Source organism: Lampetra fluviatilis, chromosome 69, assembly GCF_964198595.1.
Source record: "Lampetra fluviatilis chromosome 69, kcLamFluv1.1, whole genome shotgun sequence".
NCBI classification, from domain to species: domain Eukaryota; kingdom Metazoa; phylum Chordata; class Hyperoartia; order Petromyzontiformes; family Petromyzontidae; genus Lampetra; species Lampetra fluviatilis.
The window spans coordinates 35,749-62,545 of record NC_136343.1 but is presented as its reverse complement, the minus strand read 5'-3'; the positions used below and the strand labels follow the sequence as shown (position 1 = coordinate 62,545).

Genomic DNA, 26,797 nt, shown 5'->3' with positions numbered 1-26,797 from the left:
TTTCGCTTCCGGCCAGGAGATTAAAAAGAAGAAAACTTTGTTCGGACTCCGAATCCGAGTTCCCCCGTCACCCCCTCCTCCCGCCCATCCTCCTCCTCCTCCTCTCACGGAGACACGGGGAGGACGCGGGGGACACGGAGACACGGGGAGGACGCGGGGACACGGAGACACGGGGAGGACGCGGGGACACGGGGGGCACAAGAGGAGGTGAGGCAACGTGGTGATGATGATCCTGCTGAGGCTGCGGTGCCTCTAGGATTAGGAGGAAGTAGCCAAACTCCCTGTGAGTGGGTGGGTGGTGGTGAGTGGGTGGGTGGGGTGGGTGTGTGAGTGAGTGAGTGGGTGAGTGGGTGAGTAGGTGGGTGGGTGGTGGGTGGGTGGGTGGTGAGTGGGTGGGTGAGGTGGGTGGGGTGGTGGGTGGGTGGGTGGTGAGTGGGTGGGTGGTGAGTGGGTGGGTGAGTGGGTGGGTGGGTGAGTGGGTGGGTGGGTGGGTGAGTGGGTGGGTGGGGTGGGTGAGTGAGTGAGTGGTGTGGGTGGGTGCTTGAGTGAGTGGGTGGGTGGGTGAGTGGGTGGGGTGGGTGGGTGAGTGAGTGAGTGAGTGAGTGAGTGGGTGGGTGGGTGAGTGGGTGGGTGGGTGGGTGAGTGAGTGGGTGGGTGAGTTGGTGGGTGGGTGAGTTGGTGGGTGAGTTGGTGAGTGAGTGGGTGGGTAAGTGGGTGGGTGAGTGGGTGGGTGAGTGAGTGAGTGGGTGGGTGGGTGAGTGGGTGGGTGAATGGGTGGGTGGGTGGGTGAGTGGGTGAGTGGGTGGGTGGGTGAGTGAGTGGGTGGGGTGGGGTGGGTGGGTGGGTGAGTGGGTGGGTGGGTGGGTGGGTGAGTGGGTGGGTGAGTGGGTGAGTGAGTGAGTGAGTGGGTGGGGTGGGTGGGTTGGTGGGTGAATGGGTGGGTGGGTGGGTGAGTGAGTGGGTGGGTGGGTGGGTGAGTTGAGTTGAGTGGGTGGGTGGGTGGGTGAGTGAGTGAGTGGGGTGGGTGGGTGGGTGAGTGGGTGGGTGAGTTGGTGAGTGAGTGGGTGGGTGAGTGGGTGGGTGGGTGAGTGGGTGGGGTGGGTGAGTGGGTGAGTGAGTGGGTGGGTGAGTGGGTGAGTGAGTGGGTGGGTGACTGGGTGAGTGAGTGAGTGGGTGCGTGGGTGGGTGGGTGAGTGGGTGGGTGGGTGGGTGCGTGGGGTGGGTGGGGTGGGTGGGTGAGTGGGTGGGTGGGTGGGTGAGTGGGTGGGTGGGTGATGATTGAGTGAGTGAGTGGGTGGGTGGGTGGGTGGGTGGGTGGGTGAGTGAGTGGGTGGGTGGGTGGGTGGGTGGGTGAGTGGGTGGGTGGGTGGGTGGGTGATTGAGGTGAGTGGTGGGTGGGTGAGTGAGTGAGTGGGTGGGTGAGTGAGTGGGTGGGTGGGTGGGTGGTGTGAGTGGGTGGGTGAGTGAGTGGGTGGGTGGGTGGGTGGGTGAGTGAGTGGGTGGGTGAGTGAGTGGGTGGGTGGGTGGGTGAGTGGGTGGGTGAGTGGGTGGGTGACTGGGTGAGTGAGTGAGTGGGTGAGTGGGTGGGTGGGTGAGTGGGTGGGTGAGTGGGTGGGTGGGTGGGTGGGTGGGTGGGTGGGTGAGTGGGTGGGTGGGTGATTGAGTGAGTGAGTGGGGTGGTGAGTGGGTGGGTGGGTGAGTGGGTGGGTGGGTGAGTGGGTGGGTGAGTGGGTGGGTGGGTGGGTGGGTGGGTGGGTGAGTGGGTGAGTGAGTGGGTGGGTGAGTGGGGTGAGTGAGTGGGTGGGTGAGTGGGTGGGTGAGTGAGTGAGTGGTGGATGAGTGGGTGGGTGGGGTGGGTAGGTGAGTGGGTGGGTGAGTGGGTGGGTGGGTGGGTGAGTTGGTGAGTGAGTGGGTGGGTGAGTGGGTGGGTGGGTGAGTGGGTGGGGGTGGTGAGTGGGTGAGTGAGTGGGTGGGTGAGTGGGTGAGTGAGTGGGTGGGTGAGTGGGTGGGTGACTGGGTGAGGTGAGTGAGTGGGTGGGGGTGCGTGGGTGGGTGGGTGGGTGAGTGGGTGGGTGCGTGGGTGGGTGGGTGGGTGAGTGGGTGGGTGGGTGGGTGAGTGGGTGGGTGGATGATTGAGTGAGTGGGTGGGTGGGTGGGTGGGTGAGTGAGTGGGTGGGTGGGTGGGTGGGTGAGTGGGTGGGTGGGTGGGTGGGTGATTGAGTGAGTGAGTGGGTGGGTGGGTGGGTGGGTGAGTGAGTGGGTGGGTGAGTGAGTGAGTGGGTGGGTGAGTGAGTGGGTGGGTGGGTGGGTGGTGGGTGGGTGAGTGGGTGGGTGGGTGGGTGGGTGGGTGAGTGGTGTGGGTGAGTGGGTGGGTGACTGGGTGAGTGAGTGAGTGGGTGGGTGAGTGGGTGGGGTGGGTGAGTGGGTGGGTGAGTGGATGGGTGGGTGAGTGGGTGGGTGGGTGGGTGATTGAGTGAGTGAGTGGTGGGGTGAGTGGGTGGGTGGGTGAGTGGGTGGGTGGGTGGGTGGGTGAGTGGGTGGGTGGGTGGGTGGGTGGAGTGGGGTGAGTGGGTGAGTGAGTGGGTGGGTGAGTGGGTGAGTGAGTGGGTGAGTGAGTGGTGTGGTGTGAAGTGGGTGGGTGACTGGGTGAGTGAGTGAGTGGGTGGATGAGTGGGTGGGTGGGGTGGGTAGGTGAGTGGGTGGGTGAGTGGGTGGGTGAGTGGGTGGGTGGGTGGGTGGGTGAGTGGGTGGGTGGGTGGGTGGGTGAGTGGGTGGGTGGGTGGGTGAGTGGGTGGGTGGGTGGGTGGGTGGGTGAGTGGGTGGGTGGGGTGAGTGGGTGGGTGACTGGGTGAGTGGGTGAGTGGGTGGGTGACTGGGTGAGTGAGTGAGTGGGTGGGTGAGTGGGGTGGGTGAGTGGGTGGGTGGGTGATTGAGTGAGTGGGTGGGTGATTGAGTGAGTGAGTGGGTGGGTGAGTGGGTGGGTGGGTGAGTGGGTGGGTGGGTGAGTGGGTGGGTGGGTGGGTGAGTGGGTGGGTGAGTGGGGTGAGTGAGTGGGGTGAGTGAGTGGGTGGGTGACTGGGTGAGTGAGTGAGTGGGTGGGTTAGTGGGTGGGTGGGTGGGTGAGTGGGTGGGGTGGGTGGGTGATTGAGTGAGTGAGTGAGTGTTGTCGTGGTGATGAAGATCCTGCTGAGGCTGCGGTGCCTCTAGGATTAGGAGGAAGTAGCCAACTCCCTGTGAGTGTAGTGTGTAGTGTAGTGTGTAGTGTAGTGTGTAGTGTAGTGTGTAGTGTAGTGTGTAGTGATGTAGTGTAGTATGTAGTGTAGTGTATAGTGTAGTGTGTAGTGTGTAGTGTAGTGTAGTGATGTAGTGTAGTGTGTAGTGTAGTGTGTAGTGATGTAGTGTATAGTGTAGTGTGTAGTGATGTAGTGTAGTATGTAGTGTGTAGTGTAGTGTATAGTGTAGTGTGTAGTGTATATTGTAGTGTGTAGTGATGTAGTGTAGTGTGTAGTGTAGTGTGTAGTGATGTAGTGTAGTGTGTAGTGTAGTGTGTAGTGATGTAGTGTAGTGTGTAGTGTAGTGTGTAGTGATGTAGTGTAGTGTGTAGTGTAGTGTGTAGTGATGTAGTGTAGTGTGTAGTGTAGTGTAGTGTGTAGTGTAGTGTAGTGTGTAGTGTAGTATGTAGTGTAGTGTGTAGTGTGTAGTGTAGTGTGTAGTGTAGTGTGTAGTGATGTTAGTGATGTAGTGTAGTGTAGTGATGTAGTGTAGTATGTAGTGTAGTGATGTGTAGTGTAGTGTAGTGTGTAGTGTAGTGTGTAGTGATGTAGTGTAGTGTGTTGTGTAGTGTGTAGTGATGTAGTGTAGTGTGTAGTGTAGTGTAGTGTGTAGTGTAGTGTAGTGTGTAGTGTAGTATGTAGTGTAGTGTGTAGTGTGTAGTGTAGTGTGTAGTGTAGTGTGTAGTGATGTAGTGATGTAGTGTAGTGTAGTGATGTAGTGTAGTATGTAGTGTAGTGATGTAGTGTAGTGTAGTGTGTAGTGATGTAGTGTAGTGTGTAGTGATGTAGTGATGTAGTGTAGTGATGTAGTGTAGTATGTAGTGTAGTGATGTAGTGTAGTGTAGTGTGTAGTGTAGTGTGTAGTGATGTAGTGTAGTGTGTAGTGATGTAGTGATGTAGTGTAGTGATGTAGTGTAGTATGTAGTGTAGTGATGTAGTGTAGTGTAGTGTGTAGTGTAGTGTGTAGTGATGTAGTGTAGTGTGTAGTGATGTAGTGATGTAGTGTGTAGTGTAGTGTAGTGTAGTGTGTAGTGTAGTGTGTAGTGATGTAGTGTAGTGTGTAGTGATGTAGTGATGTAGTGTGTAGTGTAGTGATGTAGTGTAGTGTAGTATGTAGTGTGTAGTGATGTAGTGTAGTGTAGTGTGTAGTATAGTATGTAGTGTAGTGATGTAGTGTAGTGTAGTGATGTAGTGTAGTGTGTAGTGTAGTGTAGTGATGTTGTGCAGTATGTAGTGTAGTGTGTAGTGTAGTGTAGTGATGTAGTGTAGTGTGTAGTGTAGTGTGTAGTGTAGTGTAGTGATGTTGTGTAGTATGTAGTGTAGTGTGTAGTGTAGTGTAGTGATGTAGTGTAGTGTGTAGTGTAGTGTGTAGTGATGTAGTGTAGTGTGTAGTGTAGTGTAGTGATGTAGTGTAGTATGTAGTGTAGTGATGTAGTGTAGTATGTAGTGTGTAGTGATGTAGTGTAGTGTGTAGTGTAGTGTATAGTGTATAGTGTAGTATGTAGTGTAGTGTATAGTGTAGTATGTAGTGTAGTGTGTAGTGTAGTGTGTAGTTTCATGTCTGCATCTCTATTTCCCTCGCCCAGATTGCCAAGTTCCATCAATTCTCGTCTGGCCAAGAAATGCTCCATCAGGGACACCACTCCCCCCCCCTCTCCTCCTCCTCCTCCTCCGCTCGTGAAGACAGCATCCCGCGCACACGCTCACGCGCACACACGCACGCACACACACGCGCACACACGCACACACGCGCACACACGCACACACGCGCACGCACGCACACACGCGCGACTCCCACGTACATCTCAACAGCAGCGGCATCTGCAGATACGGCTGAAAAAGGTGAACGGGGAACCTGGAAACACTCGCCCGCTCGCTCGCCCATTCATCCACCCACTCAGCCACTCACTCACCCACTCACCCACCCACTCAGCCACCCACCCACTCACCCACCCACTCAGCCACCCACTCACCCACCCTCTCACTCGCTCGCCCGCTCGCTCACCCACTCGCTCGCCCGCCTACCCACTCACCCACCCACTCAGCCACCCACTCACCCACCCACTCACTCGCTCGCCCGCTCGCTCGCCCGCCTACCCATTCACCCACCCACTCAGCCACCCACTCAGCCACCCACTCACTCAACCACCCACCCACTCACTCACCCACCCACCCACCCACCCATTCACCCACCCACCCACTCACCCACCCACTCACCCACCCACCCACCCACTCACCCACCCACTCACCCACTCACCCACCCACCCACTCACCCACCCACCCACTCACTCACTCACCCACCCACCCACTCACTCACTCACCCACTCACCCACCCACTCACTCACTTATCCACCCACTCACCCATCCACCCACTCACTCACCCACCCACTCACTCACTCACCCACTCACTCACTCACTCATCCACCCAACCACTCACTCACTCATCCACCCACTCACCCACCCACCCACTCACCCACCCACTCACTCACTCACTCACTCATCCACCCACCCACTCACCCACTCACTCACTCATCCACCCACTCACCCACCCACCCACTCACCCATCCACCCACTCACTCACTCACCCACCCACTCACTCATCCACCCACTCACCCATCCACTCACCCACTCACCCACCCACTCACTCACTCACTCATCCACCCACTCACCCATCCACCCACTCACTCACCCACCCACCCACTCATCCACCCACTCACCCATCCACCCACTCACTCACTCATCCACCCACTCACCCACTCACTCACCCACCCACCCACTCACTCACTCACTCACCCACTCACCCACCCACCCACTCACTCACTCATCCACCCACTCACCCATCCACCCACTCACCCACTCACCCATCCACCCACTCACTCACCCACCCACCCACTCACCCACCCACTCACTCACTCATCCACCCACCCACTCACCCACTCACTCACTCATCCACCCACTCACCCACCCACTCACCCATCCACCCACTCACTCACTCACCCACCCACTCACTCACTCATCCACCCACTCACCCATCCACCCACTCACTCACTCACCCACTCACCCACTCACCCACCCACTCACTCACTCATCCACCCACTCACCCATCCACCCACTCACTCACTCACCCACCCACTCACTCACTCATCCACCCACTCACCCATCCACCCACTCACTCACTCACCCACCCACTCACTCACTCATCCACCCACTCACCCATCCACCCACTCACTCACCCACCCACTCACTCACTCATCCACCCACTCACCCATCCACCCACTCACTCACTCACCCACCCACTCACTCACTCATCCACCCACTCACCCATCCACCCACTCACTCACTCACCCACTCACCCACCCACTCACTCACTCATCCACCCACTCACCCATCCACCCACTCACTCACTCACCCACCCACTCACTCACTCATCCACCCACTCACCCATCCACCCACTCACTCACTCACCCACCCACTCACTCACTCATCCACCCACTCACCCATCCACCCACTCACTCACTCACCCACCCACTCACTCACTCATCCACCCACTCACCCATCCACCCACTCACTCACTCACTCACCCACTCACCCACTCACCCACCCACTCACTCACTCATCCACCCACTCACCCATCCACCCACTCACTCACTCACCCACTCACCCACTCACCCACCCACTCACTCACTCATCCACCCACTCACCCATCCACCCACTCACTCACTCACCCACTCACCCACCCACTCACTCACTCATCCACCCACTCACCCATCCACCCACTCACTCACTCACCCACTCACCCACTCACCCACCCACTCACTCACTCATCCACCCACTCACCCATCCACCCACTCACTCACTCACCCACTCACCCACTCACCCACCCACTCACTCACTCATCCACCCACTCACCCATCCACCCACTCACTCACTCACCCCACTCACCCACTCACCCACCCACTCACTCACTCATCCACCCACTCACCCATCCACCCACTCACTCACTCACCCACTCACCCACTCACCCACCCACTCACTCACTCATCCACCCACTCACCCATCCACCCACTCACTCACTCATCCACCCACTCACCCATCCACCCACTCACTCACCCACTCACCCACCCACTCACTCACTCATCCACCCACTCACCCATCCACCCACTCACTCACTCATCCACCAACTCACCCATCCACCCACTCACTCACTCACCCACTCACCCACCCACTCACTCACTCATCCACCCACTCACCCATCCACCCACTCACTCACTCATCCACCCACTCACCCATCCACCCACTCACTCACTCACTCACCCACTCACCCACCCACTCACTCACTCATCCACCCACTCACCCACCCACTCACTCACTCACCCACTCACCCACCCACTCACTCACTCATCCACCCACTCACCCACTCACTCACTCATCCACCCACTCACCCATCCACCCACTCACTCACTCATCCACCCACTCACCCATCCACCCACTCACTCACTCACCCACTCACCCACCCACTCACTCACTCATCCACCCACTCACTCACCTTGGTGTTTGCTGTCTTGCCAGGAGATGGATCTGAACTCTGAACTCCCAGTCAACTCTTTCGCCTGCTCCACACGCCACGTGGACAAAACACGGTGAGACACGGGGGGGTGAGACACGGGGGGTGAGACACGGGGGGGTGAGACACGGGGGGTGAGACACGGGGGGGGTGAGACACGGGGGGGAGACACGGGGGGAGACACGGGGGGTGAGACACGGGGGGGAGACACGGGGGGAGACACGGGGGGAGAGACACGGGGGGTGAGACACGGGGGGGGAGACACGGGGGGTGAGACACGGGGGGGAGACACGGGGGGGGAGACACGGGGGGTGAGACACGGGGGGGAGACACGGGGGGTGAGACGCGGGGGGTGAGACACGGGGGGTGAGACACGGGGGGGGAGACACGGGGGGGGAGACACGGGGGGTGAGACACGGGGGGGAGACACGGGGGGGTGAGACGCGGGGGGTGAGACGCGGGGGGGAGACACGGGGGGGGAGACACGGGGGGGGAGACACGGGGGGAGAGACGCGGGGGGGGAGACACGGGGGGTGAGACACGGGGGGGAGACACGGGGGGGAGACACAGGGAGAGAGACACGGGGGGAGACACGGGGGGGGAGACACGGGGGGTGAGACACGGGGGGGAGACACGGGGGGGGAGACACGGGGGGTGAGACACGGGGGGTGAGACACGGGGGGGAGACACGGGGGGAGAGACGCGGGGGGGAGACACGGGGGGTGAGACACGGGGGGTGAGACACGGGGGGGAGACACGGGGGGGGAGACACGGGGGGGAGACACGGGGGGAGAGACGCGGGGGGGGAGACACGGGGGGTGAGACACGGGGGGTGAGACACGGGGGGGAGACGCGGGGGGGGAGACGCGGGGGGAGAGACGCGGGGGGGGGAGACACGGGGGGTGAGACACGGGGGGGAGACACGGGGGGGGAGACGCGGGGGGGAGACACGGGGGGGAGACACAGGGAGAGAGACACGGGGGGAGACACGGGGGGGGAGACACGGGGGGTGAGACACGGGGGGGAGACACGGGGGGGGGAGACACGGGGGGTGAGACACGGGGGGTGAGACACGGGGGGAGACACGGGGGGGAGACACAGGGAGAGAGACACGGGGGGAGACACGGGGGGGGAGACACGGGGGGGAGACACGGGGGGGGAGACACGGGGGGTGAGACACGGGGGGGAGACACGGGGGGAGAGACGCGGGGGGGGAGACACGGGGGGTGAGACACGGGGGGAGACACGGGGGGGGAGACACGGGGGGTGAGACACGGGGGGGAGACACGGGGGGGGAGACACGGGGGGGGAGACACGGGGGGGTGAGACACGGGGGGTGAGACACGGGGGGAGACACGGGGGGGAGACACAGGGAGAGAGACACGGGGGGAGACACGGGGGGGAGACACGGGGGGTGAGACACGGGGGGGAGACACGGGGGGGGAGACACGGGGGGTGAGACACGGGGGGGAGACACGGGGGGGGAGACACGGGGGGGGAGACGCGGGGGGGAGACACGGGGGGTGAGACACGGGGGGGAGACACGGGGGGGGAGACACGGGGGGGGAGACGCGGGGGGGAGACATGGGGGGGGGAGACACGGGGGGGTGAGACACGGGGGGGAGACACGGGGGGGGAGACGCGGGGGGGGAGACACGGGGGGTGAGACACGGGGGGTGAGACACGGGGGGGAGACGCGGGGGGGGAGACGCGGGGGGGGAGACGCGGGGGGGAGACACGGGGGGGAGACACGGGGGGAGAGACGCGGGGGGGGAGACACGGGGGGTGAGACACGGGGGGTGAGACACGGGGGGGAGACACGGGGGGGGAGACACGGGGGGAGAGACGCGGGGGGGGAGACGCGGGGGGTGAGACACGGGGGGGGAGACACGGGGGGGGAGACGCGGGGGGGAGACACGGGGGGGAGACACAGGGAGAGAGACACGGGGGGAGACACGGGGGGGGAGACACGGGGGGTGAGACACGGGGGGGAGACACGGGGGGGGAGACACGGGGGGTGAGACACGGGGGGTGAGACACGGGGGGGAGACACAGGGAGAGAGACACGGGGGGAGAGACACGGGGGGAGAGACGCGGGGGGGAGAGACGCGGGGGGGGAGACACAGGGAGAGAGACACGGGGGGGGAGACGCGGGGGGGGAGACACGGGGGGAGAGACACGGGGGGAGAGACGCGGGGGGGGAGACACAGGGAGAGAGACACGGGGGGGGAGACACGGGGGGAGAGACGCGGGGGGGGAGACACGGGGGGTGAGACACGGGGGGGAGACACAGGGAGAGAGACACGGGGGGGGAGACACGGGGGGAGAGACGCGGGGGGAGAGACGCGGGGGATGAGACACGGGGGGGAGAGACGCGGGGGGGGAGACACGGGGGGTGAGACACGGGGGGGGAGAGACACGGGGGGTGAGACACGGGGGGGGAGACACAGGGAGAGAGACACGGGGGCAGACACGGGGGGTGAGACGCGGGGGGAGAGACGCGGGGGGGGAGACGCGGGGGGGGAGACACGGGGGGTGAGACGGGGGGGGGAGACACGGGGGGGGAGACACGGGGGGGGAGACGCGGGGGGGGGGAGACGCGGGGGGGGAGACGCGGGGGGGGAGACGCGGGGGGTGAGACGCGGGGGGAGAGACGCGGGGGGGGAGACGCGGGGGGGGAGACACGGGGGGTGAGACGGGGGGGGAGACACGGGGGGGGAGACGCGGGGGGGGAGACACGGGGGGCGGGGGAGACACGGGGGGGAGACACGGGGGGGGAGACACGGGGGGTGAGACACGGGGGGTGAGACACGGGGGGGAGACACAGGGAGAGAGACACGGGGGGAGAGACACGGGGGGAGAGACGCGGGGGGAGAGACGCGGGGGGGGAGACACAGGGAGAGAGACACGGGGGGGGAGACGCGGGGGGGGAGACACGGGGGGGAGAGACACGGGGGGAGAGACGCGGGGGGGGAGACACAGGGAGAGAGACACGGGGGGGGAGACACGGGGGGAGAGACGCGGGGGGGGAGACACGGGGGGTGAGACACGGGGGGGAGACACAGGGAGAGAGACACGGGGGGGGAGACACGGGGGGAGAGACGCGGGGGGAGAGACGCGGGGGATGAGACACGGGGGGGAGAGACGCGGGGGTGGAGACACGGGGGGTGAGACACGGGGGGGGAGAGACACGGGGGGTGAGACACGGGGGGGGAGACACAGGGAGAGAGACACGGGGGCAGACACGGGGGGTGAGACGCTGGGGGAGAGACGCGGGGGGGGGAGACGCGGGGGGGGAGACACGGGGGGTGAGACGGGGGGGGGAGACACGGGGGGGGGAGACACGGGGGGGGAGACGCGGGGGGGGAGACGCGGGGGGGGAGACGCGGTGGGGGAGACGCGGGGGGTGAGACGCGGGGGGGGAGACGCGGGGGGGGAGACGCGGGGGGGGAGACACGGGGGGTGAGACGGGGGGGGAGACGCGGGGGGGGAGACGCGGGGGGGGAGACGCGGGGGGGGGAGACGCGGGGGGGGAGACGCGGGGGGGGAGACGCGGGGGGTGAGACGCGGGGGGAGAGACGCGGGGGGGGAGACGCGGGGGGGGGAGACACGGGGGGTGAGACGGGGGGGGGAGACGCGGGGGGGGAGACGCGGGGGGGGAGACGCGGGGGGGGAGACGCGGGGGGGGAGACGCGGGGGGGGAGACGCGGGGGGGGAGACGCGGGGGGGGAGACGCGGGGGGGGAGACACGGGGGGTGAGACGGGGGGGGGAGACACGGGGGGGGAGACGCGGGGGGGGAGACGCGGGGGGGGAGACGCGGGGGGGGAGACACGGGGGGGGGAGACGCGGGGGGGGAGACACGGGGGGTGAGACGGGGGGGGGGAGACACGGGGGGGGAGACGCGGGGGGGGAGACACGGGGAGAGAGACATCTAAAGTTTGGCATTTTTACTTGAAGTCACATTTCTCAATGACCCCCCCCCCCTCGTCCCCCCCCCAGGGGCATGACGTCATTTATGGGCAGCCCCATAGACCGAGCGGTAGATGCGATGGCGTCACTTGGGAGCAATTTCTTGTGCAATGTGCGTGGGGTGTGGTGGGGACTGGAGTGTATACAGGTAGCAGCAATGTTCCAGACGGCCCCCCGGGGAGTATCTGTCTATCGTGCATAAATAAATATATAATACAAACAGCTCTTTGATTGGTGGAGACCAACTGCCGGGTACGGAGAGGGGCCTAAGGGGGGGGGGGGTCAGGGGAGGGGGGGGTCAGGGGAGGGGCCTAAGGGAGGGGGGGGGGGTCAGGGGAGGGGCCTAAGGGAGGGGGGGGGTCAGAGGAGGGGCCTATGGGAGGTGGGGGGTCAGGGGAGGGGCCTAAGGATATGGGGGTGGGTCAGGGGAGGGGCCTATGGGAGGGGGGGGGTCAGGGGAGGGGCCTAAGGGAGGGGGGGGGGTCAGGGGAGGGGCCTAAGGATATGGGGGTGGGTCAGGGGAGGGGCCTATGGGAGGGGGGGTCAGGGGAGGGGCCTAAGGATATGGGGGGGGGGGGTCAGGGGAGGGGCCTAAGGGAGGGAGGGGGGGTCAGGGGAGGGGCCTAAGGATATGGGGGGCGGTCAGGGGAGGGGCCTAAGGGAGGGAGGGGGGGTCAGGGGAGGGGCCTAAGGATATGGGAGGGGGGGGGGTCAGGGGAGGGGCCTAAGGGAGGGAGGGGGGGTCAGGGGAGGGGCCTAAGGATATGGGGGGGGGTCAGGGGAGGGGCCTAAGGGAGGGGGGGGGGTCAGGGGAGGGGCCTAAAGATATGGGGGGCGGTCAGGGGAGGGGCCTAAGGGAGGGAGGGGGGGTCAGGGGAGGGGCCTGAGGGAGGGAGGGGGGGGGTCAGGGGAGGGGCCTAAGGAAGAGGGGGGGGGTCAGGGGAGGGGCCTGAGGGAGGGGGGGGGGGTCAGGGGAGGGGCCTGAGGGAGGGAGGGGGGGGTCAGGGGAGGGGCCTAAGGAAGAGGGGGGGGTCAGGGGAGGGGCCTGAGGCAGGGGGGGGGGTCAGGGGGGGGGGGGCTGATAGTGAAGGGGGCTGGCTGCCTGGCTGGCTGCCTGGCTCCCTCAAGTCAAGTTGTCTTCTACACAGGTAGAGGAACAACAGGCTCCACACTGCCCACCAGGGATTATGTGTCTATCTGTCACGCACGAATTGGCTGTCCAAGCAAGTCGCTACCTGCCCACTCCGAAGGAACGTGTTGAACGCGCGTGAATGGCTCTGGGTATCCACTGCCACGTTCAACACGTTCCTTCGGGAGTGGGCAGGTAGGAACTGGATTGGACAGCGCATTCGTGCCAGAGGTCGCAACCGGGTACCCGATACCTGGCTACCCGTACCCGGCTGGGTACGGGTAGCCGGGTATCGGGTAGGGTCCATCAAAGATCCACCAAAGGTCTATCAAAGATCCACCAAAAATCCATCAAAGATCCATCAAAGATCCATCAAAGATCCATCAAAGATGGACAAAGATCCATCAAAGATCCATCAAAGATCCATCAAAGATCCACCAAAGATCCACCAAAGATGGACAAAGATCCATCAAAGATCCACCAAAGATCCATCAAAGATCCATCAAAGATCCATCAAAGATCCATCAAAGATCCACCAAAGATGGACAAAGATCCATCAAAGATCCATCAAAGATCCATCAAAGATGGACAAAGATCCATCAAAGATCCATCAAAGATCCATCAAAGATGGACAAAGATCCATCAAAGATCCACCAAAGATCCACCAAAGATCCATCAAAGATCCATCAAAGATGGACAAAGATCCACCAAAGATCCATCAAAGATCCATCAAAGATGGACAAAGATCCATCAAAGATCCACCAAAGATCCACCAAAGATGGACAAAGATCCACCAAAGATCCATCAAAGATCCATCAAAGATCCATCAAAGATGGACAAAGATCCACCAAAGATCCATCAAAGATCCATCAAAGATGGACAAAGATCCACCAAAGATCCATCAAAGATCCATCAAAGATGGACAAAGATCCACCAAAGATCCATCAAAGATCCATCAAAGATCCACCAAAGATCCACCAAAGATGGACAAAGATCCATCAAAGATCCATCAAAGATCCATCAAAGATCCACCAAAGATCCACCAAAGATGGACAAAGATCCATCAAAGATCCATCAAAGATCCATCAAAGATCCATCAAAGATCCACCAAAGATGGACAAAGATCCATCAAAGATCCATCAAAGATGGACAAAGATCCATCAAAGATCCATCAAAGATCCATCAAAGATGGACAAAGATCCATCAAAGATCCACCAAAGATCCACCAAAGATCCATCAAAGATCCATCAAAGATGGACAAAGATCCACCAAAGATCCATCAAAGATCCATCAAAGATGGACAAAGATCCATCAAAGATCCACCAAAGATCCATCAAAGATCCATCAAAGATCCATCAAAGATCCATCAAAGATGGACAAAGATCCATCAAAGATCCATCAAAGATCCATCAAAGATGGACAAAGATCCATCAAAGATCCATCAAAGATCCATCAAAGATCCATCAAAGATGGACAAAGATCCATCAAAGATCCATCAAAGATCCATCAAAGATCCACCAAAGATCCACCAAAGATCCATCAAAGATCCATCAAAGATGGACAAAGATCCACCAAAGATCCATCAAAGATCCATCAAAGATGGACAAAGATCCATCAAAGATCCACCAAAGATCCAACAAAGATGGACAAAGATCCACCAAAGATCCATCAAAGATCCATCAAAGATCCATCAAAGATGGACAAAGATCCATCAAAGATCCATCAAAGATCCATCAAAGATGGACAAAGATCCACCAAAGATCCATCAAAGATCCATCAAAGATCCATCAAAGATGGACAAAGATCCACCAAAGATCCATCAAAGATCCATCAAAGATGGACAAAGATCCACCAAAGATCCATCAAAGATCCATCAAAGATCCACCAAAGATCCACCAAAGATGGACAAAGATCCATCAAAGATCCACCAAAGATCCATCAAAGATCCATCAAAGATCCATCAAAGATCCACCAAAGATCCACCAAAGATGGACAAAGATCCATCAAAGATCCATCAAAGATCCATCAAAGATGGACAAAGATCCATCAAAGATGGACAAAGATCCATCAAAGATCCATCAAAGATCCATCAAAGATCCATCAAAGATCCACCAAAGATCCACCAAAGATGGACAAAGATCCATAAAAGATCCATCAAAGATCCATCAAAGATCCATCAAAGATGGACAAAGATCCATCAAAGATCCACCAAAGATCCATCAAAGATGGACAAAGATCCATCAAAGATCCATCAAAGATCCATCAAAGATGGACAAAGATCCATCAAAGATCCACCAAAGATCCATCAAAGATCCATCAAAGATGGACAAAGATCCATCAAAGATCCATCAAAGATCCATCAAAGATGGACAAAGATCCACCAAAGATCCATCAAAGATGGACAAAGATCCACCAAAGATCCACCAAAGATCCACCAAAGATGGACAAAGATCCATCAAAGATCCATCAAAGATGGACAAAGATCCATCAAAGATCCACCAAAGATGGACAAAGATCCACCAAAGATCCACCAAAGATGGACAAAGATCCATCAAAGATCCATCAAAGATCCACCAAAGATCCACCAAAGATGGACAAAGATCCACCAAAGATCCACCAAAGATGGACAAAGATCCATCAAAGATCCACCAAAGATCCACCAAAGATCCACCAAAGATGGACAAAGATCCACCAAAGATCCACCAAAGATGGACAAAGATCCATCAAAGATCCATCAAAGATGGACAAAGATCCATCAAAGATCCACCAAAGATCCACCAAAGATCCACCAAAGATGGACAAAGATCCATCAAAGATCCATCAAAGATCCACCAAAGATCCATCAAAGATCCACCAAAGATCCACCAAAGATGGACAAAGATCCATGAAAGATCCACCAAAGATCCACCAAAGATCCATCAAAGATCCATTAAAGATCCACCAAAGATGGACAAAGATCCATCAAAGATCCACCAAAGATCCATCAAAGATCCATTAAAGATCCACCAAAGATCCATCAAAGATCCATCAAAGATCCATCAAAGATCCATTAAAGATCCACCAAAGATCCACCAAAGATCCATCAAAGATCCACCAAAGATCCATCAAAGATCCATCAAAGATCCACCAAAGATCCACCAAAGATCCATCAAAGATCCACCAAAGATCCATCAAAGATCCACCAAAGATCCACCAAAGATCCATCAAAGATCCATTAAAGATCCACCAAAGATCCACCAAAGATCCATCAAAGATCCATCAAAGATCCATCAAAGATCCATCAAAGATCCATCAAAGATCCATTAAAGATCCACCAAAGATCCACCAAAGATCCATCAAAGATCCATCAAATATCCATCAAAGATCCACCAAAGATCCATCAAAGATCCATCAAAGATCCATCAAAGATCCATCAAAGATCCATTGAAGATCCACCAAAGATCCATCAAAGATCCATCAAAGATCCATCAAAGATCCATCAAAGATCCATCAAAGATCCATCAAAGATCCATTAAAGATCCACCAAAGATCCATCAAAGATCCATTAAAGATCCACCAAAGATCCACCAAAGATCCATCAAAGATCCATTAAAGATCCATCAAAGATCCACCAAAGATCCATCAAAGATCCATTAAAGATCCATCAAAGATCCACCAAAGATCCATCAAAGATCCACCAAAGATCAACCAAAGATCCATCAAAGATCCATCAAAGATCCATTAAAGATCCACCAAAGATCCACCAAAGATCCATCAAAGATCCATCAAAGATCCATCAAAGATCAACCAAAGATCCATCAAAGATCCATCAAAGATCCATTAAAGATCCACCAAAGATCCACCAAAGATCCATCAAAGATCCATCAAAGATCCACCAAAGATCAACCAAAGATCCATCAAAGATCCACCAAAGATCCATTAAAGATCCACCAAAGATCCACCAAAGATCCATCAAAGATCCATCAAAGATCCATCAAAGATCCATCAAAGATCCATTAAAGATCCACCAAAGATCCATCAAAGATCCATTAAAGATCCACCAAAGATCCATCAAAGATCCACCAAAGATCCACCAAAGATCCATCAAAGATCCATCAAAGATCCATCAAAGATCCACCAAAGATCCACCAAAGATCCATCAAAGATCCACCAAAGATCCACCAAAGATCCATCAAAGATCCATCAAAGATCCGTCAAAGATCCACCAAAGATCCACCAAAGATCCATCAAATATCCATCAAAGATCCACCAAAGATCCATCAAAGATCCATCAAAGATCCATCAAAGATGGACAAAGATCCATCAAAGATCGATCAAAGATCCATCAAAGATCCACCAAAGATGGACAAAGATCCATCAAAGATCCATCAAAGATCCACCAAAGATCCATCAAAGATCCACCAAAGATCCATCAAAGATCCATCAAAGATTCATCAAAGATCCATCAAAGATCCACCAAAGATCCACCAAAGATCCATCAAAGATCCATCAAAGATCCACCAAAGACCCATCAAAGATCCATCAAAGATCCACCAAAGACCCATCAAAGATCCATCAAAGATCCACCAAAGATCCATCAAAGATCCATCAAAGATCCACCAAAGACCCATCAAAGATCCATCAAAGATCCATCAAAGATCCACCAAAGATCCATCAAAGATCCATCAAAGATCCACCAAAGATCCATCAAAGATCCATCAAAGATCCATCAAAGATCCATCAAAGATCCACCAAAGATGGACAAAGATCCATCAAAGATCCATCAAAGATCCACTAAAGATCCATCAAAGATCCACCAAAGATCCATCAAAGATCCACCAAAGATCCACCAAAGATCCATCAAAGATCCACCAAAGATCCATCAAAGATCCACCAAAGATCCATCAAAGATCCACCAAAGATCCATCAAAGATCCATCAAAGATCCATCAAAGATCCACTAAAGATCCATCAAAGATCCACCAAAGATCCATCAAAGATCCATCAAAGATCCACCAAAGATCCACTAAAGATCCATCAAAGATCCACCAAAGATCCATCAAAGATCCATCAAAGATCCACCAAAGATCCATCAAAGATCCAACAAAGATCCATCAAAGATCCACCAAAGATCCATCAAAGATCCACCAAGGATCCACCAAAGATGGACAAAGATCCATCGGGTACGGGTAAGGAATCAAAACCCGTTTGCGACCTCTGATTCGTGCACGGCAGAGAGCTCGCGGTCACGTGACGCACCTCAACCAATCCGGGAGCTTGCTCCGTGTTTGGGAGGGGCCTAGCACGACAGACAAGTAGTCCCTGATGGGCAGGGTGGAACTGCTGGTGGATCTTTGGTGGATCTTTGATGGATCTTTGATGGATCTTTGGTGGATCTTTGATGGATCTTTGATGGATCTTTGATGGATCTTTGGTGGATCTTTGATGGATCTTTGATGGATCTTTGGTGGATCTTTGGTGGATCTTTGATGGATCTTTGATGGATCTTTGGTGGATCTTTGGTGGATCTTTGGTGGATCTTTGGTGGATCTGTGATGGATCTTTGGTGGAACTGCTGGTGGATCTTTGGTGGATCTTTGGTGGATCTTTGATGGATCTTTGGTGGATCTTTGATGAATCTTTGGTGGATCTTTGGTGGATCTTTGGTGGATCTTTGATGGATCTTTGGTGGATCTTTGGTGGATCTTTGATGGATCTTTGATGGATCTTTGATGGATCTTTGGTGGATCTTTGGTGGATCTTTGATGGATCTTTGGTGGATCTTTGATGGATCTTTGATGGATCTTTGGTGGATCTTTGGTGGATTTTTGATGGATCTTTGGTGGATCTTTGGTGGATCTTTGGTGGATCTTTGATGGATCTTTGATGGATCTTTGGTGGATCTTTGATGGATCTTTGATGGATCTTTGGTGGATCTTTGGTGGATCTTTGGTGGATCTTTGGTAGATCTTTGGTGGATCTTTGATGGATCTTTGATGGATCTTTGGATCTTTGGTGGATCTTTGATGGATCTTTGATGGATCTTTGGTGGATCTTTGGTGGATCTTTGGTGGATCTTTGGTGGGTCTTTGATGGATCTTTGGTGGATCTTTGGTGGATCTTTGGTAGATCTTTGGTGGATCTTTGATGGATCTTTGATGGATCTTTGATGGATCTTTGGTGGATCTTTGATGGATCTTTGATGGTTCTTTGGTGGATCTTTGGTGGATCTTTGGTGGATCTTTGGTGGATCTTTGATGGATCTTTGCCCTTATTTTATGGATCTTTGGTGGATCTTTGATGGATCTTTGATGGATCTTTGATGGATCTTTGGTGGATCTTTGATGGATCTTTGATGGATCTTTGATGGATCTTTGGTGGATCTTTGGTGGATCTTTGGTGGATCTTTGGTGGATCTTTGATGGATCTTTGATGGATCTTTGGTGGATCTTTGGTGGATCTTTGATGGATCTTTGATGATCTTTGGTGGATCTTTGGTTGATCTTTGGTCGATCTTTGATGGATCTTTGGTGAATCTTTGGTTGATCTTTGGTCGATCTTTGATGGATCTTTGGTGGATCTTTGGGGGATCTTTGATGGATCTTTGATGGATCTTTGATTGATCTTTGGTGGATCTTTGGTGGATCTTTGATGGATCTTTGATGGATCTTTGGTGGATCTTTGATGGATCTTTGATGGATTTTTGATGGATCTTTGGTTGATCTTTGGTGGATCTTTGATGGATCTTTGGTGGATCTTTGATGGATCTTTGATGGATCTTTGATGGATCTTTGGTGGATCTTTGATGGATCTTTGGTGGATCTTTGATGGATCTTTGGTGGATCTTTGATGGATCTTTGATGGATCTTTGATGGATCTTTGATGGATCTTTGGTTGATCTTTGGTGGATCTTTGATGGATCTTTGGTAGATCTTTGGTGGATCTTTGATGGATCTTTGATGGATCTTTGGTGGATCTTTGGTGGATCTTTGATGGATCTTTGGTGGATCTTTGATGGATCTTTGATGGATCTTTGATGGATCTTTGATGGATCTTTGGTTGATCTTTGGTGGATCTTTGATGGATCGTTGGTAGATCTTTGGTGGATCTTTGATGGATCTTTGATGGATCTTTGGTGGATCTTTGATGGATCTTTGATGGATCTTTGGTGGATCTTTGATGGATCTTTGATGGATCTTTGATGGATCTTTGATGGATCTTTGGTTGATCTTTGGTGGATCTTTGATGGATCTTTGGTAGATCTTTGGTGGATCTTTGATGGATCTTTGGTGGATCTTTGGTGGATCTTTGGTGGATCTTTGATGGATCTTTGTCCATCTTTGATGGATCTTTGGTGGATCTTTGATGGATCTTTGGTGGATCTTTGATGGACCTTTGATGGATCTTTGGTGGATCTTTGATGGATCTTTGATGGATCTTTGATGGATCTTTGATGGATCTTTGATGGATCTTTGATGGATCTTTGGTGGATCTTTGGTGGATCTTTGGTGGATCTTTGATGGATCTTTGGTGGATCTTTGATGGATCTTTGGTGGATCTTTGGTGGATCTTTGATGGATCTTTGATGGATCTTTGATGGATCTTTGATGGATCTTTGGTGGATCTTTGGTGGATCTTTGGTGGATCTTTGGTGGATCTTTGATGGATCTTTGGTGGATCTTTGGTGGATCTTTGGTGGATCTTTGGTGGATCTTTGATGGATCTTTGGTGGATCTTTGGTGGATCTTTGGTGGATCTTTGGTGGATCTTTGATGGATCTTTGATGGATCTTTGATGGATCTTTGGTGGATCTTTGGTGGATCTTTGGTGGATCTTTGGTGGATCTTTGGTGGATCTTTGATGGATCTTTGATGGATCTTTGATGGATCTTTGGTGGATCTTTGATGGAAATTTGGTGGATCTTTGATGGATCTTTGGTGGATCTTTGGTGGATCTTTGGTGGATCTTTGGTGGATCTTTGATGGATCTTTGATGGATCTTTGGTGGATCTTTGATGGATCTTTGGTGGATCTTTGGTGGATCTTTGGTGGATCTTTGGTGGATCTTTGGTGGATCTTTGGTGGATCTTTGATGGATCTTTGATGGATCTTTCATGGATCTTTGATGGATCTTTGGTGGATCTTTGATGGATCTTTGATGGATCTTTGATGGATCTTTGGTGGATCTTTGGTGGATCTTTGGTGGATCTTTGATGGATCTTTGGTGGATCTTTGGTGGATCTTTGGTGGATCTTTGATGGATCTTTGATGGATCTTTGATGGATCTTTGATGGATCTTTGATGGATCTTTGATGGATCTTTGGTTGATCTTTGGTGGATCTTTGATGGATCTTTGGTAGATCTTTGGTGGATCTTTGATGGATCTTTGATGGATCTTTGGTGGATCTTTGATGGATCTTTGGTAGATCTTTGGTGGATCTTTGATGGATCTTTGATGGATCTTTGGTGGATCTTTGATGGATCTTTGATGGATCTTTGATGGATCTTTGATGGATCTTTGATGGATCTTTGATGGATCTTTGGTGGATCTTTGGTGGATCTTTGGTGGATCTTTCATGGATCTTTGGTGGATCTTTGGTGGATCTTTGATGGATCTTTGATGGATCTTTGATGGATCTTTGATGGATCTTTGGTGGATCTTTGGTGGATCTTTGATGGATCTTTGATGGATCTTTCATGGATCTTTGGTGGATCTTTGATGGATCTTTGGTGGATCTTTGGTGGATCTTTGATGGATCTTTGATGGATCTTTGATGGGTCTTTGATGGATCTTTCATGGTGGACCTTTGACCTTTGGTGGACCGTTCCCCTTGTGTGCGAGCAGACGCAGCAGCAGCAGCCGCAGCAGCAGCAGCAGGAGCTCCCGCAGGAGTCGGAGCCGCATCAGCAACAGCCGCATCAGCCGCAACAGCCGCATCAGCAGCAACAGCCGCATCAGCAGCAGCAGCAACAGCCGCATCAGCAGCAGCAGCAGCAACAGCAGCAGCAGCCGGCAGAGGAGTGGTTCGCTGGGCCTCTCCCCAGCGCCCCCACCCCTCACCCCGCCCCTCACCCTGCCCCTCACCCCACCCCTCACGGCCGTGCGGGCACCCAGACCCCAGGGCGGAACCGGTGAGGGTCAGGGAGCGACACCACCGCCACCACCGTCACCGCCACCACCACCACCATCACCGCCGCCCTCTCTCCGCGTGTCTCCGGATGTCCCCGCGAGTGATCCGCCGTGTCTCCGCGTGTCTCCGGATGTCCCCGCGAGTGATCCGCCGTGTCTCTGCGTGTCTCTGGATGTCCCCGTGACTGCGTCCGCCCCCCTCGGAGGCTCGATGGGCCGCTTGGCCTGCGGCGAGCGCCTCGTGGTGCGGGGACGGAGGACGTCACCGGACGGCTCCACTCACTACCTGGTGGAGTGGCTGGGACGCACCGCTTAGCGGGGGGGGCACGGGGGGGGGGGGGGGGAGAGACGGGGAGAGACATGGGGGACACGGGGAGAGACACGGGGGGGGGGAGAGACACGGGGGGAGACACGGGGGGACACAGGGAGAGACGGGGAGAGACACGGGGAGAGAGAGAGAGACACGGGGAGAAATGGGGAGAGACACGGGGGGAGACACGGGGAGACACACAGGGGAGAGACGCGGGGAGAGATGCGGGGAGAGACGCGGGGAGACACGGGGAGACACACGGGGGGGGAGACGGGGGAGACACGGGGGGGGAGACGGGGAGACACGGGGAGACACGGGGGGACACGGGGATACACGGGGAGAGAGACACGGGGAGAGACACGGAGAGACACGGAGAGAGACACGGGGAGGGAGACGGAGAGAGAGACACGGGGAGAGACGCGGGGAGAGACACGGGGGAGGGCACAGACAGAGACACGGGGAGACACGGGGGGGGGCACGGGGAGACACGGGGGGGGGGGGGGGGGAGACACGGGGGGGGAGACGGGGGAGACACAGGGGGGGAGTTGGGGGAGACACGGGGAGAGACGCGGGGAGAGACGCGGGGGAGGGCACAGACAGAGACACGGGGAGACACGGGGGGGGGCACGGGGAGACATGGGGGGGGGGGGACGGGGGAGACACGGGGGGGGAGACGGGGGAGACACGGGGGGGGAGACATGGGGGGACACGGGGGGACACGGGGGGACACGGGGAGAGAGAGAGACACGGGGAGACATGGGGAGAGACACGGGGAGAGAGAGAGAGACACGGTGAGAGACACAGACAGAGACACGGGGAGACACGCAGGAACACGGGGGGGACACGGGGAGACACGGGGGAGAGACACGGGGGGACGCAGAGACATGGAGGGGGACACGGGGAGACACTAGAGACACGGGGAGAGACGCGGGGAGAGACGTGGGGAGACACGGGAGGGGACACGGGGGGAGACGGGGGGAGAGACACGGGGAGGGACACGGAGAGAGACACGGGGAGAGACACAGGGGAGAGACAGGGGAGAGACACGGGGAGACACGGAGAGAGACACGGTGAGACACGGGGAGAGAGACACGGGGAGAGAGACACGGGGAGAGACACGGGGAGAGAGAGACACGGGGAGAGAGACACGGGGAGAGAGACAGGGGAGAGACACAGGGGAGAGACACAGGGGAGAGACACGGAGAGACACGGGGAGACACGGAGAGAGACATGGGGAGACACGGAGAGAGACACGGGGAGACACGGAGAGAGACACGGGGAGAGAGACGGGGGTGGGACACGGGGAGACATGGGGGGAGACACGGGGGGGGAGACACGGGGGGGGGAGAGACGGGGGGGGGAGACGGGGGGGGGCACAGACAGAGACACGGGGGGGGACACGGGGAGAGAGACACGGGGAGAGACACGGGGAGAGAGACGCGGGGAGAGACACGGAGAGAGACACGGGGAGAGAGACGGGGGGGGGACACGGGGAGAGACACGGGGAGACACGGGGAGAGACATGGGGAGACACGGGGGGGGGAAACACGGGGGGGGGAGACACGGGGGGGGGACACGGGGGGGGGGAGACGGGGGGGGACACGGGGGGAGGACACGGGGAGAGACACGGGGGGGGACACGGGGGGGGGAGACGGGGAGAGACACGGGGGGGGACACGGGGGGGAAGACACGGGGAGAGACACGGGGGAGAGACACGGGGGAGAGACACGGGGAGACACGGGGGGGGACACGGGGGGGACACGGGGGGAGACACGGGGGGGGACACAGACAGAGACACGGGGAGAGACACAGGGGAGAGACACGGGGAGACACGGGGAGAGACACGGGGAGAGAGACACGGGGGAGAGAGACACGGGGAGAGAGACACGGGGAGAGACACGGATAGAGAGACACGGGGAGAGACACTGGGAGAGACACGGGGGGAGAGATATGGGGAGAGACACGGGTAGAGACACGGGGGGAGAGAGACACGGGGAGAGAGACACGGGGAGAGAGACACGGGGAGAGAGACACGGGGGGAGGACACGGGGAGAGACACGGGGGGGGACACGGGGGGGAGGACACGGGAGAGACACGGGGGGAGACACGGGGAGAGACACGGGGGAGAGACACGGGGGAGAGACACGGGGAGACACGGGGGGGGACACGGGGGGGACACGGGGGGAGACACGGGGGGGGACACAGACAGAGACACGGGGAGAGACACAGGGGAGAGACACGGGGAGACACGGGGAGAGACACGGGGGGAGAGAGACACGGGGAGAGAGACACGGGGAGAGACACGGATAGAGAGACACGGGGAGAGACACTGGGAGAGACACGGGGGGAGAGATATGGGGAGAGACACGGGTAGAGACACGGGGGGAGAGAGACACGGGGAGAGAGACACGGGGAGAGAGACACGGGGGAGAGACACGGGGAGAGACACGGGGGGAGACACGGGTGGAGGACACGGGGAGAGACACGGGGGGAGACACGGGGAGAGACACGGGGAGAGACACGGGGGAGAGACACGGGGGAGAGACACGGGGAGACACGGGGGGGGCACGGGGGGGACACGGGGGGAGACACAGGGGGGGACACGGGGAGAGACACGGGGAGACACGGCGAGAGACACGGGGAGAGATACGGGGGGAGACACGGGGAGAGAGACACGAGGGGAGAGAGACACGGGGGGAGAGACACGGAGAGAGAGACACGGGGAGAGACACTGGGAGAGACACGGGGGGAGAGACATGGGGAGAGACACGGGGAGAGACACGGGGGGAGAGAGACACGGGGAGAGAGACACGGAGAGAGAGACATGGGGGAAGACACGGGGAGAGAGACACGGGGAGAGAGAGACATGGGGGGAGACACGGGGAGAGAGACACGGGGAGAGAGGAGACACGGGGAGAGACACAGGGAGAGAGAGACACACAGAGAGACACGGGGAGAAACATGGGGAGAGACACGGGGAGAGACACAGATAGACACGGGGAGAGAGACACGGGGGGGGGGGCACACGGGGGGAGGGGGACACGGGGGGAGACACGGGGAGAGACACGGGGAGAGACACGGGGAGAGACACGGGGAGAGACACGGGGAGAGAGACACGAGGAGAGACACAGAGAGACACGGGGAGAGACACAGAGAAACACGGGGAGAAACATGGGGAGAGACACGGGCATAGACACAGAGAGACACGGTGAGAGAGACACGGGGGGGGGGGACACACGGGGCGAGACACGGGGAGAGAGACACGAGGAGAGACACAGAGAGACACGGGGAGAGACACAGAGAGACACGGGGAGAGACACGGAGAGACACTGGGGGGGGTGACACAGGGGGGGGGACACACGGGGAGAGACACGGGGAGAGAGACACGAGGAGAGACACAGAGAGACACGGGGAGAGACACAGAGAGACACGGGGAGAGACACAGAGAGACACGGGGAGAGACACGGAGAGACACTGGGGGGGGGGACACAGGGGGGGGGACACACGGGGAGAGACACACGGGGAGAGACACGGAGAGACACTGGCGGGGGGGGACACGGTGGGGGGGGGGGACACGGGGGGGGGGGAACTTCGTGCAAGTGAAGCGTCTCCATTCTGACACTCACTCTCACACACAGACAAAGCTCCCCCAGGTAGCCTGTACCAGACTGCAGGGGCAAGTGCTGTTAGCGAGTAGCAGCACCTGCGAAGGCTACCGGCGCTGTGGCACACGAAGGTTGAGTGCCAGGCTAGGTGCATGAGGAGGTCACGGGACAGAGCCTGCAGGTGCCATGGGTTGACTGCTGTGCCAGGCTAGGTGCATGAGGAGGTCACTGGGCAGACCCAGCAGGTGCCATGGGTTGACTGCTGTGCCAGGCTAGGTGCATGAGGAGGTCACGGGACAGACCCAGCAGGTGCCATAGGTTGACTGACCGAGATGACTGGCTGATGCACCACCTGTGCCCCCTACTGTGCCAACTTGCTGCGCTTTAGCCACCCGGCGCTCCGCTCGTTGTTGTGAGCGTCGCTCCTCCGCCCTCCGTTGTTGTTGGAGGGCGACTGCCTCCGACTGCCCAGTAGCGTCCTTCACGAGCCTCCTCCACAGAGGCCGATCTTGACACCGCTGGTACCAGTCATCGGCAAGTCCACTCAGCTCCACATCCTCCCGTACCACATCACTCCATCTGTTCTCTAGCCCGTGTATCTCACTCACCTACTCACCCACTCACCCACACCCTCTCACTCACCCTTGCACTCACCCACACACTCACGCACAAACTCACACACTCACCCACTCACTCACGCACTCACCCACTGACTCACTCGCTCACACACCCACCCACACACTCACCCATCAGCTCCATCTCTTCTCCAGCTCATGCCGTGCCCGTTGACGCCACCCTCTGTCCGGCCAAACAGAAGCTGCATTGGGCATGCGGTGGCTG

At 57.2% G+C, this 26,797-nt stretch overlaps 1 long non-coding RNA gene across 1 annotated transcript; it reads left to right on the top strand.

Annotated features, from left to right (window-relative positions):
* Nucleotides 1–22,362, top strand: LOC144952638 (uncharacterized). The gene is made up of 4 exons (XR_013640660.1): nt 1–207; nt 4,859–5,114; nt 7,842–7,912; nt 21,758–22,362. It is a non-coding gene; the product is annotated as an uncharacterized LOC144952638 (long non-coding RNA).
* The last annotated feature ends 4,435 nt before the right edge of the window (nt 22,363–26,797 follow it).